The sequence below is a fragment of the Paramormyrops kingsleyae genome, chromosome 12, assembly GCF_048594095.1.
Source record: "Paramormyrops kingsleyae isolate MSU_618 chromosome 12, PKINGS_0.4, whole genome shotgun sequence".
NCBI classification, from domain to species: Eukaryota; Metazoa; Chordata; class Actinopteri; order Osteoglossiformes; family Mormyridae; genus Paramormyrops; species Paramormyrops kingsleyae.
In genome coordinates this window covers 10,017,932-10,039,554 of record NC_132808.1, presented here as the reverse complement: position 1 = coordinate 10,039,554, position 21,623 = coordinate 10,017,932, and the positions used below count along the sequence as shown (strand labels likewise).

Genomic DNA, 21,623 nt, shown 5'->3' with positions numbered 1-21,623 from the left:
CCCAGTAAAGTTAGTGTCCTACTTAAACTTAGCCTGACAATGTTTAAATTACAGTGTAGCTGTAATAAATAAAAAATATGATATAATTAAACATGGATTCCACATAACCGTTTCATTTTCTGCCAACACTGCCCTCTAGTGTTTATTAACTGATCTGCGGTTTATTTGGTTTATTAGGATCAGTGGGTGATGACGCCTCCATTTCCTGATTGTCATGTGATCTCTGCATGAAGTGTCACTATTAGCTGAAACATTTCATATGAACAGGTTTTGTCAAACAAGTAATGCAGGAAGCTACATCCACAATGCAGGGAGTAACCAGGACAGGAACCAACCCACTGCAGGGCAAACATACCATTCACACCTATGGACAATTTGGCAACTCCAGTTCACCTTAGTGTGTCTTTGCACTGTAGGACAGACTCCTGAATCAAACCCTGGTTCCTGAGATGTTAACAGTACTAACCACTGCTCACTGTGCCACCATATGTAACTGAATAATGAATAAGTAGAAGTTCTGGAGTTTGCCAACATTTCCATCTAATGCACATGTACCTGCTCTGTCTTTGGTTCATTGAGATCAGAGATTACAAGACATCCATCTCCTTACTGTCACATGATCACTGCAAAGGAGAATCAATGGATACATTTCAGACTCACAGGCTCTATTAAATACCTGACATAGTGACCAAGATGTTTAACTTTCGGGTTACATGACTATTTTTAATCTAACAGAACATGAAACAACCAGCTATGAGTCTACAACCAAGCATATAAGCAGTGGTCAAACACTTAAACTTTTAAAGTATAATTAAAAGGAAGTTATTAAATATATTTAATGAAAATATCACAAAATCTGCCTGAAACTGAGGAAAATCTGTTGCATATATTTTAATAAATAGCTGGTTATAAAAAGTGAGAATCAACATATCTACAATCATTTTAATATCAGTACATGTAAAACAGACCAAACTAGACAGGAAGCTGTCAGGGGTGACAGCACTGTGTTCCCAGGATAGTCCCACCTCCCGCTCTGCCCATATAATCCTTAGAACTTCCCCAACTTTTACAATTTATAGGATTATGGGATGGATAAACTGGAAATCTGAAAGCCAATAAATGCCTTTTTACCAGAATGCAGAGTCCTACTGGTCACATGTACCTCTGAAACTGCACCTATCCATGTGGTACACATTCCACTGACATGCCAACCTGCACACCTTTACCCAGCCATTTAGGTTGGTAACGGTATTTCTTTGTATGTCTCAATGTTCGTGTCTGAAAATGTCATTTATTTTATATTCTTTATATGTCTAAATCTTTATATTCTATTTATTTCTCATCTGACCAGCATTTTCTGTGACATAACAGTAAGAACCGTAACAGATACAATAATGGTGCATAGGAGCCCTGCAGAGGCCACAAGCAGTTTTTTATTTTTTCATTGTGTCCACGATGCACTAATTGGGCACAAATTAGTTTAATGTTCCCATGAAATTAGGCATTATGGAAATCTAATTATAAATGCTGCCCTTGGTAATCAATACATGAGAAAGTGGGAAATGACTATCATTCAGAATTGTGGAGCTCAGGAGCAGACTTACACTGACATTTTGACAATATATCTAAACATTTTGACTCTCATGGTTAATGCGATGTTCTCAGTGATGCATTGAGGTAGTGATTCTCTATTGTGCTACAGTCATGTTCTGCCTGAGTGATAAATGTATAAATGCATAAATTGGCAACTTATCAACACTTTGATTTGTATAAAGGGGGCTGGAAAATATCAAAAGACAGCAGACATATGAGTTCACATTCACAGTTGAAATAACAAATGTGTAACAGCATAGCTCTAGTTATCACTGCACTGGAGCAGCTAGATGTCTGCAGCCTGGTAATAACGCCATGTGTGTAATCCAGGGGTTTGGGGCATTTTTAGTATCTGAGACAGTGGTCTCAGCATCCACTGGAGGGGAGGTTGTTGTTCCCAGGCCTCCCCACAGTGACACTAAGCCCTGGGGGGAGTACTGCACCTGCCCGTATTATCAAGCAGATAACTGCGAGGACATTTTGAAATAAAACATTTTTATGTATAAAAAAATTTCATAACGGTATGAAGTTTACATATAAACCTTGTTGAACCTATTCCATCCACAGTACTTGGAACAAGGCTGGGCTCTACCCTGAAAAGGATGATTTTCGATTGATTCCATTTCTATTAACCATTGACTTGTTTGGTAATTATTTTGTGTACTTCCTGACAACACAGATAGGGGGCGCCAAAACCGCTGATTTAGTCCATGGATCTGTTTTCTGAGCTTTGTGTGATGTTGAGTGTCTCCCATTGATGTGAGTGTTATCGAGTGACATGCCTTTGATGTTGACTGGATGAATGGCAGGGCTGTGGCTTGGTGAGTGATGTCCAGTGACCCCTATTCCACTGTCAAAGCATGTTGAGAACCACTGGAATGAGCAGAGACTTCAGTATGACTTTAACACCTTGATACTTATATACAATTATGGGATATCATGGTCTTTGAAACCTTAAAACACCCATTTATACTTACTTATATAATACTAAACCTTTTTGATGCTTTAGCTGAAACTTGTTAAATATTGAAAATATTGTATGAAATGTATTATAATTTATATAAAAGGTTCTTTTTTAGATAAGCATCCAGACTCATGGTGCATGTTTACTATGGAATTTGGGGATATATTTTAAGGAGTTTCAAACCAATTCATTGTTTTTATTTAATTTAGCCACATGATCCTCAAAGTGTCTGTAATTTTATACCCTTCAGACAGTATGTTAGACTTCAGCTACTTCCATACCAGCTATGGGACGCTGCTCCATCATCACTCTAACCTCCTGAGACCCCACCCATTCATTTATGTCCATTGCAGTGGACATCTTGTTTTTGTAAATATCTTTTCACTGATGTAAGGAAACATATTTATTCCTGTTGATGCTGTTCATGCTGTGAAATTAAAAATAAAAAAAAATTTGAAAAAAGATGTCTTATTTCCTCCAAAGACATAGAAAATCACAATTAACCTAAAACTGAAGGACACTGTTTTCCTTGGGTCTCAGGAGGCTAAAGGAGGATTTGAACCCACTAGGCTTTTTTCTCCAAGCAGACAGATATTTAGATGCATTTCCCTTCCATCACACTGATCACACCATTCTGAGTGTCAGCTGTCGGTGATTCACCACAGGGAGATTGTGAGAAAGTTTGGGCACCATTGGAAACCCTGACATGTGATTCCGAACAGAGTTAATTAGAGGATTCTGTTTCCAAAGAGAGGAAGAGTAGGGAGCTCACATGACAGAAGAAAACTAAATGTAAATTTGTTTTTCTGGAAGAGACTGGAAGACATGCACAGACATGACAGACAGCAGGGTCTGGCCTCTCCATCTTCACATCATCCATGTTTTTAGAGAGATGATCTCTTGTTTTACATTTTCTAAAAAGAATGATGTTAACTATACTCATTGGTTTCCTTGATATTTATTTTGCAGATCAATCTCAGCATCAGGAGCTCAGATACACCTTTTTGAAAGAATTGGCTTTTTCTGGAAAAAAGGATAGCAATCCTGCACTATATCCACAATCATGGTTACAGGTGGGAACATCCATGAAAAGGGGGGTAGGAAAGGGTGTGTCCATGGGCAGGATTATAGGTGAGAATGTCAAATTATGGCTGCATGAAAATGTGTCTGTTAGCATGATGGCTCATGGGCTCATGAAGGGACTGTAGGGGAGGGGGTGTCCATGAGTAGGAATCACGGCTGGAAGGGCAAACTTCTTTATTCAGATAAACTTCAAACTTCAAACTTCAAACATATTTATATTTTCAATTGCAGGAATCCACATTCGATCATTTTAAGATTTATGTAGGCAACCATTAACACTATAACCCCAGTTTCTCATACAAATAAATGTCTAACACCTTTAGCCAGCAAGCAAGATACTTTGGTTTTTGCCGCCAGTTTGTTTGCACCAATGTGCCATTAGTGTTAACAACTGTATAAACGTTATTTTTGCAGGTGAAACACTTAATTTAAAATTTGTATTTATTTTATTTACACTGTTTTCAGCAGAAGCGGCTTGCCGATGTGAGACTAAGATTAATTTCACAAGATTAGTCTATTGAAACCCATACTGAAATCAATGAGCACAAAAACATATGACACACACAAGTCTATTATGTGTTATGACCTAGAGGAGCGGCTGGCTCTCATCCAGCATAGCAATGAGTTAAAGGAGAGAGTTAATACGCCTTCTAGGGAGACTATGTGTACGTCACAAGCGGGGAGGGGGGAGAATGATGAACAGGTAGGTCGAGAGAGCTGGGTGAACGTAGGTCATAGAGGTAGAAAAGGACGTACACAGTTCACAGAGGCGGCATCACCTGAAGTAACGGTTTCTAACCGCTTTCAGGTGCTTCCAGCTTTAGAGCCGGAAGAGACTGGGGAGGCAGGTGGGCCCTTGGGCACCAAGGAGCCACCTAACCCTAGTAGGAGGGAGGTTGTGGTAGTTGGGGATTCAATTATAAGAGGTGTAGATAGTTATGTGTGCACCCGTGATAGAGGGTCCCGTACGGTGTCTTGCCTGCCTGGTGCCCAGGTAGGGGACCTTCCAGATCGAGTGGACAGGCTTTTGGCCCCAGCCGGGGTGGATCCAGTGGTCGTGGTGCATGTTGGCACCAATGACATAGGAAAGGGCAGAAGGGCTGTTCTGCAAGATAAATTTATAGAAGTCGCGGATAAGCTTAGAAGCAGAACATCCACGGTGGTATTCTCTGGAATACTTCCCGTGCCACGTGCAAGTCAGGCAAAATTAGCTGAGATAAGGGGATTAAATGCGTGGCTAAAATGGTGGTGTAGGAAAGAGGGGTTCAGGTTTATGGGGCACTGGAAGACCTTCTGGAACAGGTGGGACCTGTTCAAGCCGGACGGGTTGCATCTGAACCATAGGGGAACCAGTGTATTGGGGAGGCGTATGTGCAGAATAGTTGAGGAATGTTTAAACTAGGGACTGGGGGGGCAGGGAGGTCAGTTAAGAATTTATGTGGGGAGAGACGGAAAGCCCAAATAAAAATTAAAAGTAGACACTGTAAAAGGCCTACCATTAGTGGTCTGTATTTGAATGCTAGGAGTATTAGAAACAAAATTAATGACTTAGAGGCTTTAATTTCTTCAGACAATTACGACATTATAGGAATAACTGAAACATGGATGAGTGACAATGATGGTGATGAATATAATATGGATGGTTATACGTTGTTCCGTAGAGACCGGATAGGCAAGAAGGGAGGTGGTGTTGCAGTATACGTAAAAGAAAACTTGCAGGCAAGGGATCTCACTGATAAAAATAAAAATTCAGAAGCTGTATGGATCAAACTAGATGCTAAAGATTCAAATGGCCTAATTGTCGGGGTTTGTTATAGGGCACCTAATGTAGCTGTAGAGGAAAGCAGAATATTATATGATGATATCAGGATTATGAGTAATAAAAATGATGTGGTGGTTATGGGTGATTTTAATTTACCTGGGATACAGTGGGACACAGTCTCTGGCTCTTCTGTAAATGAACTTGAGATGGTGGAATTAGTACAGGATTGTTTTTTTTACTCAGTTTGTTAATACTCCTACCAGGAGAGAAGCCCTTCTTGATCTCGTTTTTTGTAATAACCAGGATAGGATTGGAAAATTAGAGGTTTTAGACCCATTGTACGGTAGTGATCATAACATGGTTAAATTCGAGGTTAATTTTAGTGTCCAAAGAGCAAAGTCTAAATTAAAAGTATACAATGTTAGGAAGGCTAACTTTAATGGTATGAGACGGAAATTAGAAACTGTAAACTGGACAGAGTTAAATAGCAAAACAGTAGAAGAGGCATGGGAATTTTTCAAAAGCACATTGTTGCAAGTGCAAGAGGACTTCATACCTGTTTCCAGCAAAACTAAATCTAGGAAACGACAACCAAGGTGGTTTACTAAGGAAATTAAGAATAAAGTCAGGAGGAAAAGGGCTCTGTTCCACAACTGGAAAATAACTAATGATTTCAAAATCAAGCAGGAGTATCTAAGTCTACAGGCAGAGTTAAAAAATGACATTAGGCTATCAAAGAGGGATGTAGAAAGAAAAATTGCATTGGAGGCTAAGCATGACAGTAAAGGTTTCTTCCAATATTTTAACTCCAAGAGAGCACTAAAAGCTGAAATCACTAATTTACAGGACAGTAAGGGCCTTATAATTGATAACGAAATTGATATGGTAAATGAGTTTAATGATTATTTTTCAAGGGTGTTCACAATAGAGAACACAAGTAACTTACCACCAATTAATACGAATACAGCATCGTCTATGACCAATATATGTATAACTGAGGTTGATGTGATACTAAGCCTAGCTAAACTCAAAATAAATAAATCACAGGGGCCTGATGGCATCTTACCTATAGTCTTGAAAGAGATGAGGGATATTATTAGCCAACCTTTGACTTTAATATTCCAGAAATCGTTATCTGCGGGTGTGGTACCATCAGATTGGAAGCATGCTAATTTAACACCCATATTCAAAAAAGGGGATAGAAGTAATCCGGCAAAATATAGGCCAATCAGTTTAACTAGCATTACTGGAAAAATAATGGAAGCTATAATTCAAGTGAAAATGGTAGATTACCTAGATGCAAATAACATTATAAAGGATAGCCAACATGGATTTAGGAGAGGTAGATCCTGCTTAACGAATCTGCTTGAGTTCTTTGAGGAAGCTACAAGTGAAATTGATCACAAAAAGGCCTATGATGTGATTTACTTAGATTTCCAGAAAGCCTTTGATGTTGTCCCCCACAAACGGCTCTTGTTAAAGCTTAAAGCTGCAGGAATTTTAGGAACTGTGGCAGCTTGGATCAAAAACTGGCTAACTGATAGGAAGCAGCGAGTAGTTATTAGAGGCACTATGTCACAGTGGGCCTCCGTTTATAGTGGGGTACCGCAGGGTTCAATTTTAGGACCACTATTGTTCCTAATTTACATTAATGATATTGACACGAATACATACAGTAAACTGGTTAAATTTGCAGACGACACTAAGGTGGGCGGGGTAGCAGATACTAATCTAGCAGCAGAGAGGCTCCAACGGGATCTGGATTTAATTAGCGAATGGGCTGATACTTGGCAGATGAAATTTAACACAGATAAATGTAAGGTAATCCATGCAGGGAGCAGAAATATACAGTACAGATATTTTATGGGTTCCACTGAAATAAAGGTAGCTGATTACGAGAAAGATCTCGGTATGTATGTTGATGCTTCCATGTCCCACTCTCGCCAATGTGGGGAAGCAATAAAAAAGGCGAACAGAATGTTGGGTTATATCTCTAGATGTGTGGATTTTAAGTCAAGGGAGGTGATGTTACACTTATATAATTCCTTGGTAAGACCCCACCTAGAATACTGTGTGCAGGTTTGGTCACCATACCTCAAGAAGGACATTGCTGCCTTAGAAAAGGTGCAACGAAGAGCTACGAGAATGATTCCTGGTCTTAGAGGAATGTCTTACGAGGAGAGGTTAGCGGAACTGAATCTGTTCAGCCTTGAGCAAAGGAGACTAAGGGGGGATATGATTCAGGTCTATAAGATTCTAACGGGTCTGGATGCCGTTCAGCCAAATGACTATTTCAATATTAGTCTAAATACTAGAACTCGTGGCCATAAGTGGAAATTAGCGGGAGAACATTTTAAAACAAATTTGAGGAAGCACTTCTTTACACAGCGTGTAGTCAGAGTATGGAATAGTCTTCCTGCTATTGTAGTGGAAGCTAAAACCATGGGTTCCTTTAAATCAGAGCTAGATAAGATTTTAACAACTCTGAGCTATTAGCTAAGTTCTCCCCAAACGAGCTTGATGGGCCGAATGGCCTCCTCTCGTTTGTAAATTTCTTATGTTCTTATGTTCTTATATGGCTTTTTTTGGGGTGACAGTAACTCTGCCGCTGTGAGGATTAATGCCTTTCCCATAGTTTTCTTGATGGGTGTCATACACCAGAGTGCGTTGCTGCTGGCAGTTAAAGGTGGTCAAAAAATGCTGGCGGTTCTAGTGTTAAGCCATCTACCACACTTTTCCGCATTTTTGTTTCGGCTAATTGTTTCATCGCTTAACGTATAATGTCAGGGTCTGTTCCTTTCTGTCCCAGTCTTTCATGTCTCCTACCTGTTTGGCCAGCAGATGTCGCTGGCCATCCTGTTCCTCCCTGTTGTCAGTCATTAGTGTGTTTCACCTGCTCCCCAGATGGCTGCATGGCTCAATGTACAGCATGTACAGTAGCCACCTGTAAACCCTTAAGTTGTATGTTCAAATTCCGCCTCCTCTGTTCTTGTATTTTGTAGATTTTGTTCCCTAGTGTTTCATTTATCAGTTTCTAGTTCCAGTGAGTTTGTGGTTTGTTTTGGTTTTTGCTTTGTGCCTTGGTGGTGTTTTACCTGTCTTCGTTATTTCGTTTCGTTACTTCGTTACCTGTCTTGGTGGTGTTTTATACAGTGTCCGAGAGAGCTCAACGCGCTGCAACTTCAGAAAACACATGCAAACATAAAAAAAACCACAACAAATTAAGAAAACGTCTCCATCAGTTTGACAACACAGGTGCTGCAAATACGGAAACGCGCTGCAAACACACGAACGCGCAGCAAACACACGAACGCGCTGCAAATAGCAGGGACCACAACGGAAATGTTTCAGGGGGACCTCAAAAAGTGACGAACCCATCTGGGAGCTGATTATTTGTTCATATTACCTCTGGGCACAGCCTGGCATGACACCTGGTCCTCACTTGCAGGTTTAGGGGCATTCTCCACGACAAAACTAACATTTCGCCTACATGAGCTACAAAATTTGTGCAAAGTTGGCCGCTGAAAGCCACAGAACGGACAATACATTTTGATCTGAAAAAACAAAAACAAAAAAAAAAACAAAAAATAACAATGTTGCCGATTTTAGCATGCTTTATTTGTATTCCGTTGTTCTTTATTATTAAGGCTCTGAATAAATTGTAAAATATATATTTTTTCTATCAATCTGTAATGAATTTTGACCTGATTTTAACCATTAATGAAGCACTGCAGAATTTTGTCATGAACTTTGAACGTTACATTTATTTGCATATATTTATTTAGATATTTATTGGCAATTAAGTTAATAACGTTCCACAGTTAAGTGTGTGATTCGTCAGATTAGTCTAATAATATCCAAAAGACCAATGAATCGTATGATCAGGTTGTTAAAAAAAAAAACAAAAAAAAAAATCACCTTTTAGTTCACGGACAACACCTCTGCTCTGATCAAAAGCCACTGAACAAATAATCAGCTCCCAGATGGGTTCGTTACTTTTTGAGGTCCCCCTGAAACATTTCCGTTGTGGTCCCTGCTATTTGCAGCGCGTTTGTGTGTTTGCAGCGCGTTTGTGTCTTTGCAGCGCGTTCGTGTGTTTGCTGCGCGTTCGTGTGTTTGCTGCGCGTTCGTGTGTTTGCAGCGCGTTTCCGTATTTGCAGCGCCTGTGTTGTCAAACTGATGGAGACGTTTTCTTAATTTGTTGTGGTTTTTTTATGTTTGCATGTGTTTTCTGAAGTTGCAGCGCGTTGAGCTCTCTCGGCCACCGTAGTTTTACCTGTCTTCTCTGTCAGTTTCTTTGGTTCCCTGTTTGATCTCCCAGTTCCTTGAGTTAATTATTAGTTTCACCTGTTGCCTGTTCTTGTGCCAGTCCTTGTGTGTTCAGTCTGATTGCTCATTGTCCTACACCCTCCCTGATTGGTTAATTGTTTCATGTCTCACTCCTCCTGTGTTGTTACCCAGTTTGGTTGTGTATTTAGGTTCCTGCCTTGGTTCAGTTCCTGAATGGGTCATTGCATTTCATGTGTATTTCTGAAGGTGTATTTCAATTGTATTCAGAGTCTTAGAAGTTACCCTGTGTTGTGTTTGTACTCTGCCTGCCTCCCCGCCTACCCCTCCTCCTCCTTGTTGCCCTGACCATTTGTAGTTAGTCTTTGTCTTTCCCTATTTGCCTTTTGACCCCTTGTGGTCCGTTTTGTAGTGTTCCCCGTGTTTTCAGTTTCTGTTGATAAAACCCATTTTTCCTGTGAGCCACAAGTGGATCGTCCATCTTCTTTCCTGCCTACACGATGCCACGCCCCCGTGTCAGACACCTCCGAGACCGTGACAAATGTGGGATCTGCGTCTAGGAGTGTCGTAAATTAACTGAGCTAGCCAAAATGGCTGAAACTAGGTTTTAAGCTATTTTATGCACATACGCCTACATCCGCTGTCTAATGTTAATCATTTGATAGTGTAAAAGACTTGTGTTGTGTATCAGGTGAGGAGGGAGATCAAAATTCAGCCCTTCTCATAATAGCACATACTCACCTTCTCCTTAGATGGGTGTCACAGGGAAGCTGATGGAACGCTAAACGTACAGTAGCTGTGTCTTTTCTTTGAGTTAATGCAGAGTGGCACACTACACTTCCTGTGTTTTCATCACCATTTTTCCTCAATTCCCTACAATGACTTCTGTTACATGAAACCTAAATTTGTGAAAAGGGTCCATAGAAATTCAAGCTTTTGTTAACCAGGAAAATGAAAAGCCCTTAGAATGTTCACAAAAAGAAAAGACCTGGAGGAGTTTGATATTAAAGTACCTTTGACCTATTTGAATTATAGGCAAATTTCACCTTGGGGTGACTATGTTCGAATCCCACCAAACTTTTGGCTGCTGTTTATTTGGTATATCTGAGATTTGTTTCTATTCAGGTACAGTTACTATAACGTACTTAAGTAGGTATGAAGCTGGTACCACCTTTATGTTTATTTAAAGATATTCTCTGCACTTCTTTATATTAAAGTAGAGCTACTGCAATGTGCTTGAGTAGTTTGAATCTGACGCAATCCTTTAGATTTCTGTTATGCATACACATTTTACCTGTGAGAAATAAGCCTGGTTTCACATTTGGGGGACTATGTTTAAAACCCAGCAAACTATCTCCTGACACTTATCTGATATATGTGGCACTCATTTCTATTCCAGGAGAGCTACTCTAATGTAATTGAGTAGGTTTGAAGCTGGCAGAATCCTTTGGATGTGTGTTATGCATATACATTTGAGCTCTGTAAAATCAGACATACATTCACATAAGGGGAACTATGTTTAAAACCCATCAAACTTTTTGCTGACGCTTATCTGATATGTGGCACTTGTTTTTGTTCAAGGACAATTATTACAATGTTATGCATATGCATTTGCCCTTTGTGAAATATGACCAAATTTCCGGCATTCCTCTATGAGCTCGTTGTATTTGAGCCGCTTGCATTCATTGGCCTCTTCCATGCGGTCCTCCCAGGGGATTGCTAATTCCAATACAAGGACTTGCTTAGAAGAGACAGATGTCAGCACCACGTCTGGTCTCAAAGAGGTTGGTGTAACATACTCTGGGAACTTGAGCTGCCTGCCTAAGTCAACTCGCAATTCCCAGTCTGATGCCGATGAAAGTAGGCCGGCTGCTAGTTGTGGCTGTGCACGTGGCTTTTCTCCAGCTTTCACAAAAGGTATTGCCCTCTGGCTATGGATGTGTTTGTTGGCCACTGAATTGGAGATGGTCTCGGCCACTGTCTTCAATACCTGGTCGTGGCGCCAGTGGTCGCGTCCTCCTCCGAGGGCTGCTGGGCAGCTGCTAAGGATGTGTTCCAATGTGCCCCTTCCTGATCATTGAGGACATGTTGGACAGTCACTCTTTCCCCAGACGTGCAGGTTAGCTGGGCTTGGTAGCATATCATACACAGCTTGGACCATGAACTTTATACGCTGTGCCTCTGCCTTCCAGATGCCATTCCAGGTCAGCTTCCTCTCCAGCGCTCCTTCCCACCTTGTTGATGCTCCCTGCTGCCGCATGCTCACCATCCTACTGGTCCTCAACTCCTCAACACCTGCCCACACCTCCTCCTGGACAAGATGGCATCTGTCCTTTTCCTGGGCCAGGTCACAACGTGGCTGTGGAAAAGCCCCCAGCCCTGCTCGTCCGATGGCCACCGTGCCCAACAAAGCCCTGTGTCTTAGTCGAGCTTCTGCCAGTTCCAGCCCCTCTTGAGCTCTGAACTTTCTGCCAGTCCTCACCACAATGCCTGCTGATGCAACTCTGGAGTCACTGGATTCTCGATAGGCAAGTGCCTCTCTTGTGCGAGGAACTCTGAATTCCTCTTCCAGGCTGCTGAAAGGAAGCTGAAGTCACTTGCCTAGGCTTGTGACTGGTTTCTCAGTGATAGTTGGTATCATCACACCGTCCACAAAGAAGCAAAACTTCTCCACCACTTTCCCCCTCTTCAGGACCATAGACCTAGATTTAGTTGGTTTAAAACTCATCCTAGCCCAGCAGATCAGCTTCTCCAGGCCCTAAAGGATCTACCGGCATCCAGGCACTGATACAGTGGTAACCGTCAGGTCGTCCATAAAGGCCATAAAGGCTCGAGTGAGGCCTTATTGTTTTACAATTCATCACCTGTATTGAATGTTAAATACATTAATAATGATACCAGAGTGTTACGAGTGTCATTTTCCCGCGAACTGTTAATATCCGGGGTTTCGTTGATTTTGAATATTGAAACGATGGCAGGCGCTCTCGTCCCAAAACCTAATGTCACGTCGCCAGTTTGGGAACATTTCGGCTTTCAACCCAATGAAAAGGGTCAGCCGGCAAATTTAGATGAACCGATTTGCAAAATTTGTGGCAAAAAGGTCCCTGTGACACGCGGCAATACATCTAATTTGCGGTGTCATCTCGCTAACTGTCATCCAGCCATTGAAGCGCAGCTGCCTCTTCCAGCATCAGGTCACGGAGCAACATCAAAAAGAACAGCTGAGACAGGTGTTCCGGGCAATTCGGTTTCCCTATGTTTCCCCTGTCTATCGGGAAATAATGTTTCCCCTAATATTAAAGCAAAGAGGTATGTGAAATGTCTGAAAATCACTCAGGTACATTATTACATGCGAATACAGTATTGTTATTAGTACCGAGGCCCAGAGTTGCTGTATACCTGTTTTAACAGGGGGGAACCAAATATCCTGGATGTCAGGAAATAATGTTTCTCCTAATATTTAGGCAAATATGTATGTGGGATGTCTGAAAATCACTCAGGTACATTATTACATGCGAATACAGTAGATCGTCACGCATAATATAGTCTTATAAGCAATACTATACCGTTTTCATCAAGAAATATCTCTATCCAGCGAATTAAATACTTTCATTTATTATCAGTAAAAACAAAAAACATGTGATGTTTTAAAATATGTGGCTTGTTTACCTCAAGAGCTTCGTAAAAAGACATGAAAACAACAGCGAAACCGTGTACAAATCAGCGCGCGACAGGGGAAACATAGGGAAACTGAATTGCCCGGAACACCTGTTCTAGCCGACAGTTAGGAGTAGCTGAAGCCTTTGCGAAATCGGTCAAATACAACCGTGAAAGTAACCGGTATAAATGTCTTACAGCCGCTGTTACACAGTATCTAGTTGAGGAGATGGTTCCATTCAATACAGTGGAGAAACCTTTTTTCATTTTTCAAATTGGAAAAAATAATTTCTTATTGTTTGTTTATTGTTAGCCTACTTTAGAATGATTTGATTTCGTTTTTTAAATTGGAAAAGGCATGTTCTTATTGCTGTTTGGCATTAAAAAAATAAACAAAAAATGTTTTGTCTCTCTGTCAGTTAAAAAGCAACAATATATGCTACATAACTCAGCAATAGAGCTTTGTATGCAGTAAAATCAAGATTTTTATTTATTTATTTATTTTTAAACGGCGGTAATACCGCATACCGCGCTATTGAGCCACCCATAAAAACCGCAAGGGAAATTTCCTAACCGCGACAGCCCTACCTTCACCAACATACTTATGGCAAGGGCAAACAGAATAATTGAAATTTACCAGTTAAGATACCTTTCTCGAGCCGGTGCCAGTTGGATGTTATGCTCCCTTGTTACGAACCCCAGTCTAGGGTTGGGGCGTAACAGAGGAAGGGAAAGGGGAATAAGGGAAACACAGGGTGTGGTGCACAAGGGAACACACGTGGACAAAGGGGTATTTTTTAATATATTTTTTTCTTATTTTATTTACACACGACAGACACAGAACAGCAAACCTGGGGGGTATTCCAGAAAGCAGGTTATGTGACATACCCGGGTAAGTTTAAGGGTAAGTTAGTGGATAACCTCAACTTTCGGTTCCAAAAACGGAGGTTAACTTTCTGGGTATGTACGTAACCATAGCAGCTTACTCCCTGAAGATAACCTGCTACTGAGCAGGTTATGTTCCAGGGTAAGTTTGTTGCAGAAGGTTACTGAGCATGGCGTGCCCTTTTGATGACGATCCTGTGAACGTGGAGGCATAAATTATACAAGGTTTTTTTCGCCGGGAGACAGTTATAAGACCGCGTATTGATGTCTTGTCATTTCCTAATGATTATTTGAAAAAGCGTTATCAGTTTTCAAAAGAATCGTTCATTTACTTAACATCTCTTGAAACCGCATATTGCAAATGTCACAAACCCAAACCGCGGGTCTGCGCTTAGCACAGAAAACATTCTGTACATAGCACTTCGGTTTTTGGCGTCAGGGCATTTTTTGTACAATATGGGCGACGCAGAGCATATAGGAAAGGCAACTGTGCGTAGAGCCGTTCGCACAGTATGTCTGGTACACACGTTTGTACAGTTCCCTGTCCATAGAGCTCTGCGTGTTATTAAAGAGGAATTCCACAGAGTGGTAGGTTTGTCCTTTGTAGTAAAATCTATGATGCATATTTAATATATAGTCATACTATTTATATCTATAGCCTACATGTATTCATCCTGCACACACACACACTTGATACTTCCATATATGACTTTCTATTTCAGGGTTTCCAAATGTAATTTGGAATACATGTAATACATGTATAGTGACAATAAAAGGCATTCATTCATTCATAATTGGGTGCATTGATGACACCTACATTCCTATTAAAGCTCCTTCAATAAATGAGGGAGACTATGTTGATAGATAGATAGATAGATAGATAGATGTCTTTATTGTCACTATACAAGTACAGCGAGATAGCGGAGGAAATCTATTCATAGTATCAATGTGCAGGTAACTTGATTTTGTATCCTTAATTTTTTGCCTTGTTAAGTGTTTAATTATTTTGCATTATAATAAAAGGGGAGGCGATGTCAAATTTGCAATTTAATACACACGCATTTACTCTGTCCGTTATTTTTTGCCAAGCCAACTCTTTCTTTAGCCGATGCAGCCGTATTGCTTTTTTTCATTATTATTGGCTTGAATTCCTCATATGCGTGCATTAAAACTTCCAACTCCGCCTCTGTGAAGTATGCCGCTCTCTTTTTTTCACTTTGATTTTCCATTCTGACTCGTGAAATCGGCGATCAATTGAAAACGTCTTTATGTATGCACGGTGCACGCGCATTAACTCTGGGTAACCGATAGGAGGTTGATTGAACTTACTCTTCTCAGGTGTTTTGGAACCGACATACTCATGGTATGCGGGTTTGGGGTATATCAACCCAGAGGTTAAGATTTACCAAATGGTAAGTTAACCAAGCTTTCTGGAATACCCCCCTGGTGCAAGAGCTTCAGGAGTGATTATGGCCAAAACAATAAACAAAACCCCAACTACCGAACGAAACCCAAATCTAACTGAACTACCAAAGAACACAGAAACAACAAAACCTATACCTAACTCCCTAACCAAATTAGTGCACACAAAGTATATCAAAACAAAACGGCAACCACTCCCTACGCACCAGACACACACACACACAGCACATATACAGAGCAAAGCGTCAGAGTCCGAGGGGCGCGCAAAGTCGTAAACCAAAAACCGGGCGAAAGATCGAAAACCAGAAAGCAAACAAAACCAGGGCAGAAGTACAGAGAAGGGGCAAAGCGAGAAATCGTAAACCGAGAAACCAAAACCGTCATACACAATAATCAATCAATCAATAAGCAAACCAAACACAATCCAAAATATGAGCAGAGCTCTCGAAGGGTCTTGCTGTCCGGCTTTTCACTCCGGGAACCAGGAAGTGACGCGCGACGTGTTGGAGGAGCCGTGGGCGGGGTCTGGTCAGCAAGGCGGAGCCAAGATGCAGCCGGTGAATGACGACGAAGGAGGGAGGTCCGGAGGTTCTGCAGGGCTCACCCTGGAACTTACGGCACGTAACACCCTGATGTTACTCTGAACCTGAAGTTCCCATAGTAGTTCAGGATGAGGTCCTTGATCTTGACGGGTATGTGGTGACGGTCCAGAGTGAGCAGCTTGTGGGGGATTGACATATATGCATTAGCTAGGTCCAGCCAAAGCACTGCCAGGTCCCCTTTCCCCTCACGTGCCTCCCTGATCAGCTGGGTGATCACTCCGGTGTGTTCTAGGCAACCAGGAACTCCGGGAATGCTGCCCTTCTGCACTGAGGTGTCATGTACTGTACTTGTTCTTTATGAGGAAGTCTGTCATCCTTCTGGCAATGATACTGAAGAAGACCTACCCCTCCACACTGAGGAGTGAGATGGATCGGAACTGCTCCAGCCTGGTTGAGTTCTCCTTCTTAGGTATCCAGACTCCCTCCGCCTCTTTCCACTGGTTTGCAATGGTCCCCTAATGCCAAGTCACTCGCAGCAACTTCCATAGGATTCTGAGGAGGTTTGGGCATTGCTTGTACACCTTATAGGGTTCTCGACTGGGCCCTGGAGTGGAGCTGACTCTGGCTGCTGTTACCACCTCCTGGACTTCCTTCCAAGTGGATTCTGAGGTGTTAAACTCCACTGTAGGGGCTGGCATGTCCATGAGGGCTCTCTGTGCTCCAAGCTCTTGCTCTCTGTCTGGGTCGCTGAGGGTGTTGTGAAGGAAGTTGTCCACCTCCTCCTGGGAACACTCAAGGCGCCCATTGCGTTTCTGTCCTAGCAACCACTTAGTGAAACCAAAGGGGTTGGCTAAGAAGGAACTTTGCTTCCTGGCTCTCTCCACCCTCCGTCTCCTGTGCCATTCCGCTCTGCGCAGGGTCTTGAGCTTCTTCCGGATGGTGTGTCAGAGCTCCACGAGAGGTGGCTTGTCCTCCTCAGCTGCTAATTTGAACTGCCTTGCCAGCATACACAGCTCTTTCCATAGCTGGTGGATCTTATCTGCTCTGCGGTTGTTGGTATAAATGGGCTTGTTGGTCCTGGCCTCCTCAGCAACGAACCTTTTGGCCCCGAAGGTTGTGATTATGATGGTCAGGTACTTGAGTCAGCTTTCTACGTCTCCCTTTGCCGTTGAGTTGATGATTCTGGATGTGTCGTCATCAAACTGTTGCCACAGCCCGTGCTACTTTGCTTGAGGTCACTTAATACGATGATTCTGGACTACTCTGCTGGGAGTTGTAGTGCAGGGCACTTGGAGGTTCTGGGCTCTGTGGGTTGTCTCCGGGCCGGGCTCCTCCTGCATCTCACCAGGCATTAATCCTGTGCGTCGTGCTGCATTCTCCTGTGCCAAGCATTTCATCCGGCTTTGATGGATTTTTAGGCCTCGATCGTTTAAGTTAAATGCATTAATTGCGTATGAAAGTGACAGCGAAATGCCCCCCAGAAGGTGCTGACCTGGAGCTGGTCCTGAGCCATCATCGTGAATACACCCCCCGCCTCGCCCACAATTCCAGTGTCTCTGCTAGGCACATGCATAAAATATATTTTTAAATCTTCCTGGCACCTGTTTGCACCTGCCTCAGTAAATCAGAGGGTGAGTTTTTATTTATATCACAAAACTGAGGATTAAAACTTATCTACAGAGCGAACTCTCCCGTTCACTGCCATAGCCAAACTAATCATTTTATAATTATTAACCCTTTATGTGCCATTTTTCACCCTGTACAATTAACTGAGAATATTTCATGTTTATGAAAGATATAATTGTCACGTTCAGCTCCGAACGATCCTCGTGTGTGCCACGCCCCCTCATTACATCATGTCGACTCCTGATTGTTCCCACCTATGTCTAGTTAATTCCAACCTGTCCTGTGTATATTAGTCCGCGTCTCCCACTATCCCCCAGATCCGTCATTGTATTGTTATGCGTGTTAGTGGATGTCTGCCTTCTCGTGTCAATTAAAACCCTGTTTACCCATTCGTCCGGCTCCTCTCGCCTACTTCCCGGGTCACCTGCTCCTGACACATGACAATAATCAAGTAATTATTAATATGTACATATAATTAGTATATACAATGAGAGGGGAGACTCAATGATTTATTGTCACATCCTGTCCGTTATAATCCTAATTTCCAGCATTTCGTTTTAGTGGCACTAGTTTAGGCTAACTACCTGACTGCAATTCAGTGACTTCAAATAATTAATTCCTTTTTTTCATGATCAGTTAATAGTAGCCATAAAAGACAAAAGAATGTTACTATAAATCAAAGTAAAAGAATGAAGTTGTTTCCGATAACATCTTTATTTAGGAAAACATAACAAGAGCACATTTTACAGGCTAAACTCTGGATTTACATTTTACAATCAAAACAGCTCATTTAACACAACATTTAGGTTTTTACTGTGCAAAAAAAGGCAAGACAAATTATGAAATTATCTAACAAAACAATACAAAAATGTTCAAAAGTCTATGTACCTTATCCCATGACCCAACCCCCCAGCACCCCAATGTCCATCAGAATGTTTCACTGTAGACATTGTCATATGCCAGTTAGGAAGACATCACCCAACCCTACTGGTCAGCAAAGTCCCTCAACTCTTCGGATAAAATGAACTGTAACTGATCACCCATAAACTGGTGACTGCTAACACAGCTATCTTGTTGATCCAACAGGATCTGTCAAACTTGGAACTGCAGGCAAACATACCAAAATAAACAATATAGATCCTTCAGCCTTCTGTGTTCTTCTCCCCCAGTAATACCTCCTCTGGGTCTGGTTGATTGTGATCAGCAGGTGATGATGCCTCCATCTCCGGATTGTCATGTGATCCCTGCAAATGTGTGTCAATTGATACATTTTATATTCGTCAAACAAGCAATGTAGTCACCATGAAATGGAGTAGCTTTAAATTAACGTGACCAACTATTTCAAAAAAAGGTTAACATCCCACAGTGCAGGGAAACTTACATTTAATAAAAACAGGCAAAATGCAAAACATTACACACAGTGCAAACAGTAAACAAATAAGTAAAAATAATCTTGGCGGCTCCGTCGTTTTCCGATTTGAGACGGAAATATCAAAAATGAAAAAACAGGTCGTTTTCACCATTTTCACTAGACAAATTGTGAAGGGAAAACTGGGAAACGGTTTGATTTGTGTTCATTGGTGTCTGTTTAAAGAAAATGGGTGCGTTCGACTTCGACATGCAGCTGCTTACAGTACTGGCTTAAAGCAATGCATTCTGGTCCTGGCGCAATGCATCATGGTTAGATTTTTTTGTCCGACTTCACTGCACCACGCGTCACCATGTCACATGGTACAAAAACCTTGCGACGACTTAAAACAGATCGTGCCGCACCTCTCAGCCGGCTGCACAAACTGGAGCCGCCTCCATGACGACACAACTTTGCCCTTATTGGCTGAAGATTTTAGTTACACGCATGACGTCTGTATCCCAAGAAGTTTCGATGCAGTATCTGCTATTTCTCCCGAATATCACGTAAAGCAGTGAGAACTGGTTTTCAGTTAATTTACCTGGTAAAATGAAGTTTAAATAAATAACATAAATGCTGTAATAGTACACGTAAGTTAGTGGTTTATTTATTGTTAGTTACTGTAATATTGCGCTGCTTTATTTGTTTAATCGTTATCCTTCTGGCAGTGCTGCCATTGCAGTCAGGTCTCGCACACAACGAGGAGTAGAAGTTGTCCGACTTGGCTGCAGTCACTTTATACTCCACCCCTGCAGCCGCCGGCAGATCTCGCTCCACGTCACGTCAGCTGCAGACAGACCTAAGCCCAAGTCGAACGCACCCAATATCAGAAAACGTCTTGTATTCCATTTGACCGGAGGTGGGTTGGGTTATAGGTGTGCCATCTGTTATTGGCCAGGTACATCACAAAGACCACGCCTCCCTCCTGATCCCTACAAAATAAGAGTCGGGTCTCCTCTGACTGCAGAAGTACCCGAGAGTCTCTGTTGTAGCTGTGCTTGAGTATTTTGAAAATGTATTTATGAATTAAAGCAGTCTGCACCAAAGATGACATTTTAATCATACAGTACTTAAAAAAAACCTTTGCCTTGGCCCTTGACTATGAAATGTTTAATTTGATTTAGCATATTTCCCATAAAGCCTATTTTTCTCATTCATTGCATGACCAAAGGGGGCAACACGTGGTACAGTGGTTAGCACTGTTACCTCACAGCAAGAAGGTCCTGGGTTTGGTTCCCGGGTTACCCAGGGTGTCATCCAGATAGACACACAGTAGCAGAATGTCCTTTAGGACACTGTCCATGAGCCGCTGGAAAGACTGGGCAGCATTTTTAACCCTCTGGAGCCTAGGGGTAGGGGACACACTTTCACTGACTGGGGCATGGTCACAAATTTCATTCAATATCATAAACTTAATTCATAGCAAATAAATTATTTGTTATATATTTGTTTTGGCAATACACTCATCTTAATCTTAGTGTACTTTGTAAATATGTCAGATTTATGTTAAGTTTGTAATTTGACATCAAGGTATAGACATTGCAAAATGCAGTTTGGAACAATTGCAGACACATTATAAAAGTACATAGTAAGCAATGGTGGAAGTTTGTTTTGATCCCAGATATCTGATCAACAAAGTCTTGGCTACATGAAGATGACTAAATGGTGTAGTTGCAACATTAAAAAAAGGTTAGGTGGTACCTTGGGCGGAGCTTAAAGCTCCCCCCATCTATGACGTCATGACGTCGAGGGGTTTTGGCCAATGGTATCATACATGCTTATGCCACGTGTTGCCGATAGGGGGACGTATTGTTTGGAGAGATAACGGTTGTCGTTAAACTTTAATAGAATAAAAATACATTACATGTATTTTATTACTGTGTTATTTTTAATTACGTTTTAAGGAATAATAAAACATATAGCAGGGTGAACGTAAGCTAGCACATACACGTCCCGCGGGGGGGTGAGGGTGAGGGTAAAATGCGGACTGTTTACAAACAATGCACTCCGCGTGTTTATAAAACACAAATGACGCACGCCGAGTACATAGATCACGTGGCATAGAAAGAAACCCATACGACGTTACCTAATCACGGGGTGCGTTCGAGGTGTGTCTGCAGCTGACGTCACGTGGAGCGCGATCTGCCGTCGGCTGCAGGGGTGGAGTATACGCTGGACTTAAACAAAGAAGTTTTCGAGGAGCTCAGCAAGGCGCAGCAACTGCGCGGTCAGCCAATGCAATTTTGTCATCCATTTTACAGAGTTAGGGTTACCACTTTTAATACAAAAAAATAAGGGACGCATACTGCGGGGGGCACATCCCCTATTTTCTTTACATGGGCATTATGTTGTTTATTAATGTATTAAATGTAATGTTTCATGTAATAAATTAAT

The 21,623-nt window shown here is 41.8% G+C and overlaps 1 long non-coding RNA gene and 1 pseudogene across 1 annotated transcript; both read right to left on the bottom strand.

Moving 5' to 3' along the window:
• Positions 1-11,286: 11,286 nt before the first annotated feature.
• On the bottom strand, positions 11,287-12,276 carry LOC140577743 (uncharacterized; annotated as a pseudogene).
• A 6,240-nt stretch (positions 12,277-18,516) lies between these two features.
• On the bottom strand, positions 18,517-21,122 carry LOC140593617 (uncharacterized). Its single transcript, XR_011994032.1, has 2 exons — positions 20,436-21,122; positions 18,517-19,065 (listed from the first exon to the last, which is right to left on the bottom strand). It is a non-coding gene; the product is annotated as an uncharacterized lncRNA (long non-coding RNA).
• Positions 21,123-21,623: the final 501 nt, after the last annotated feature.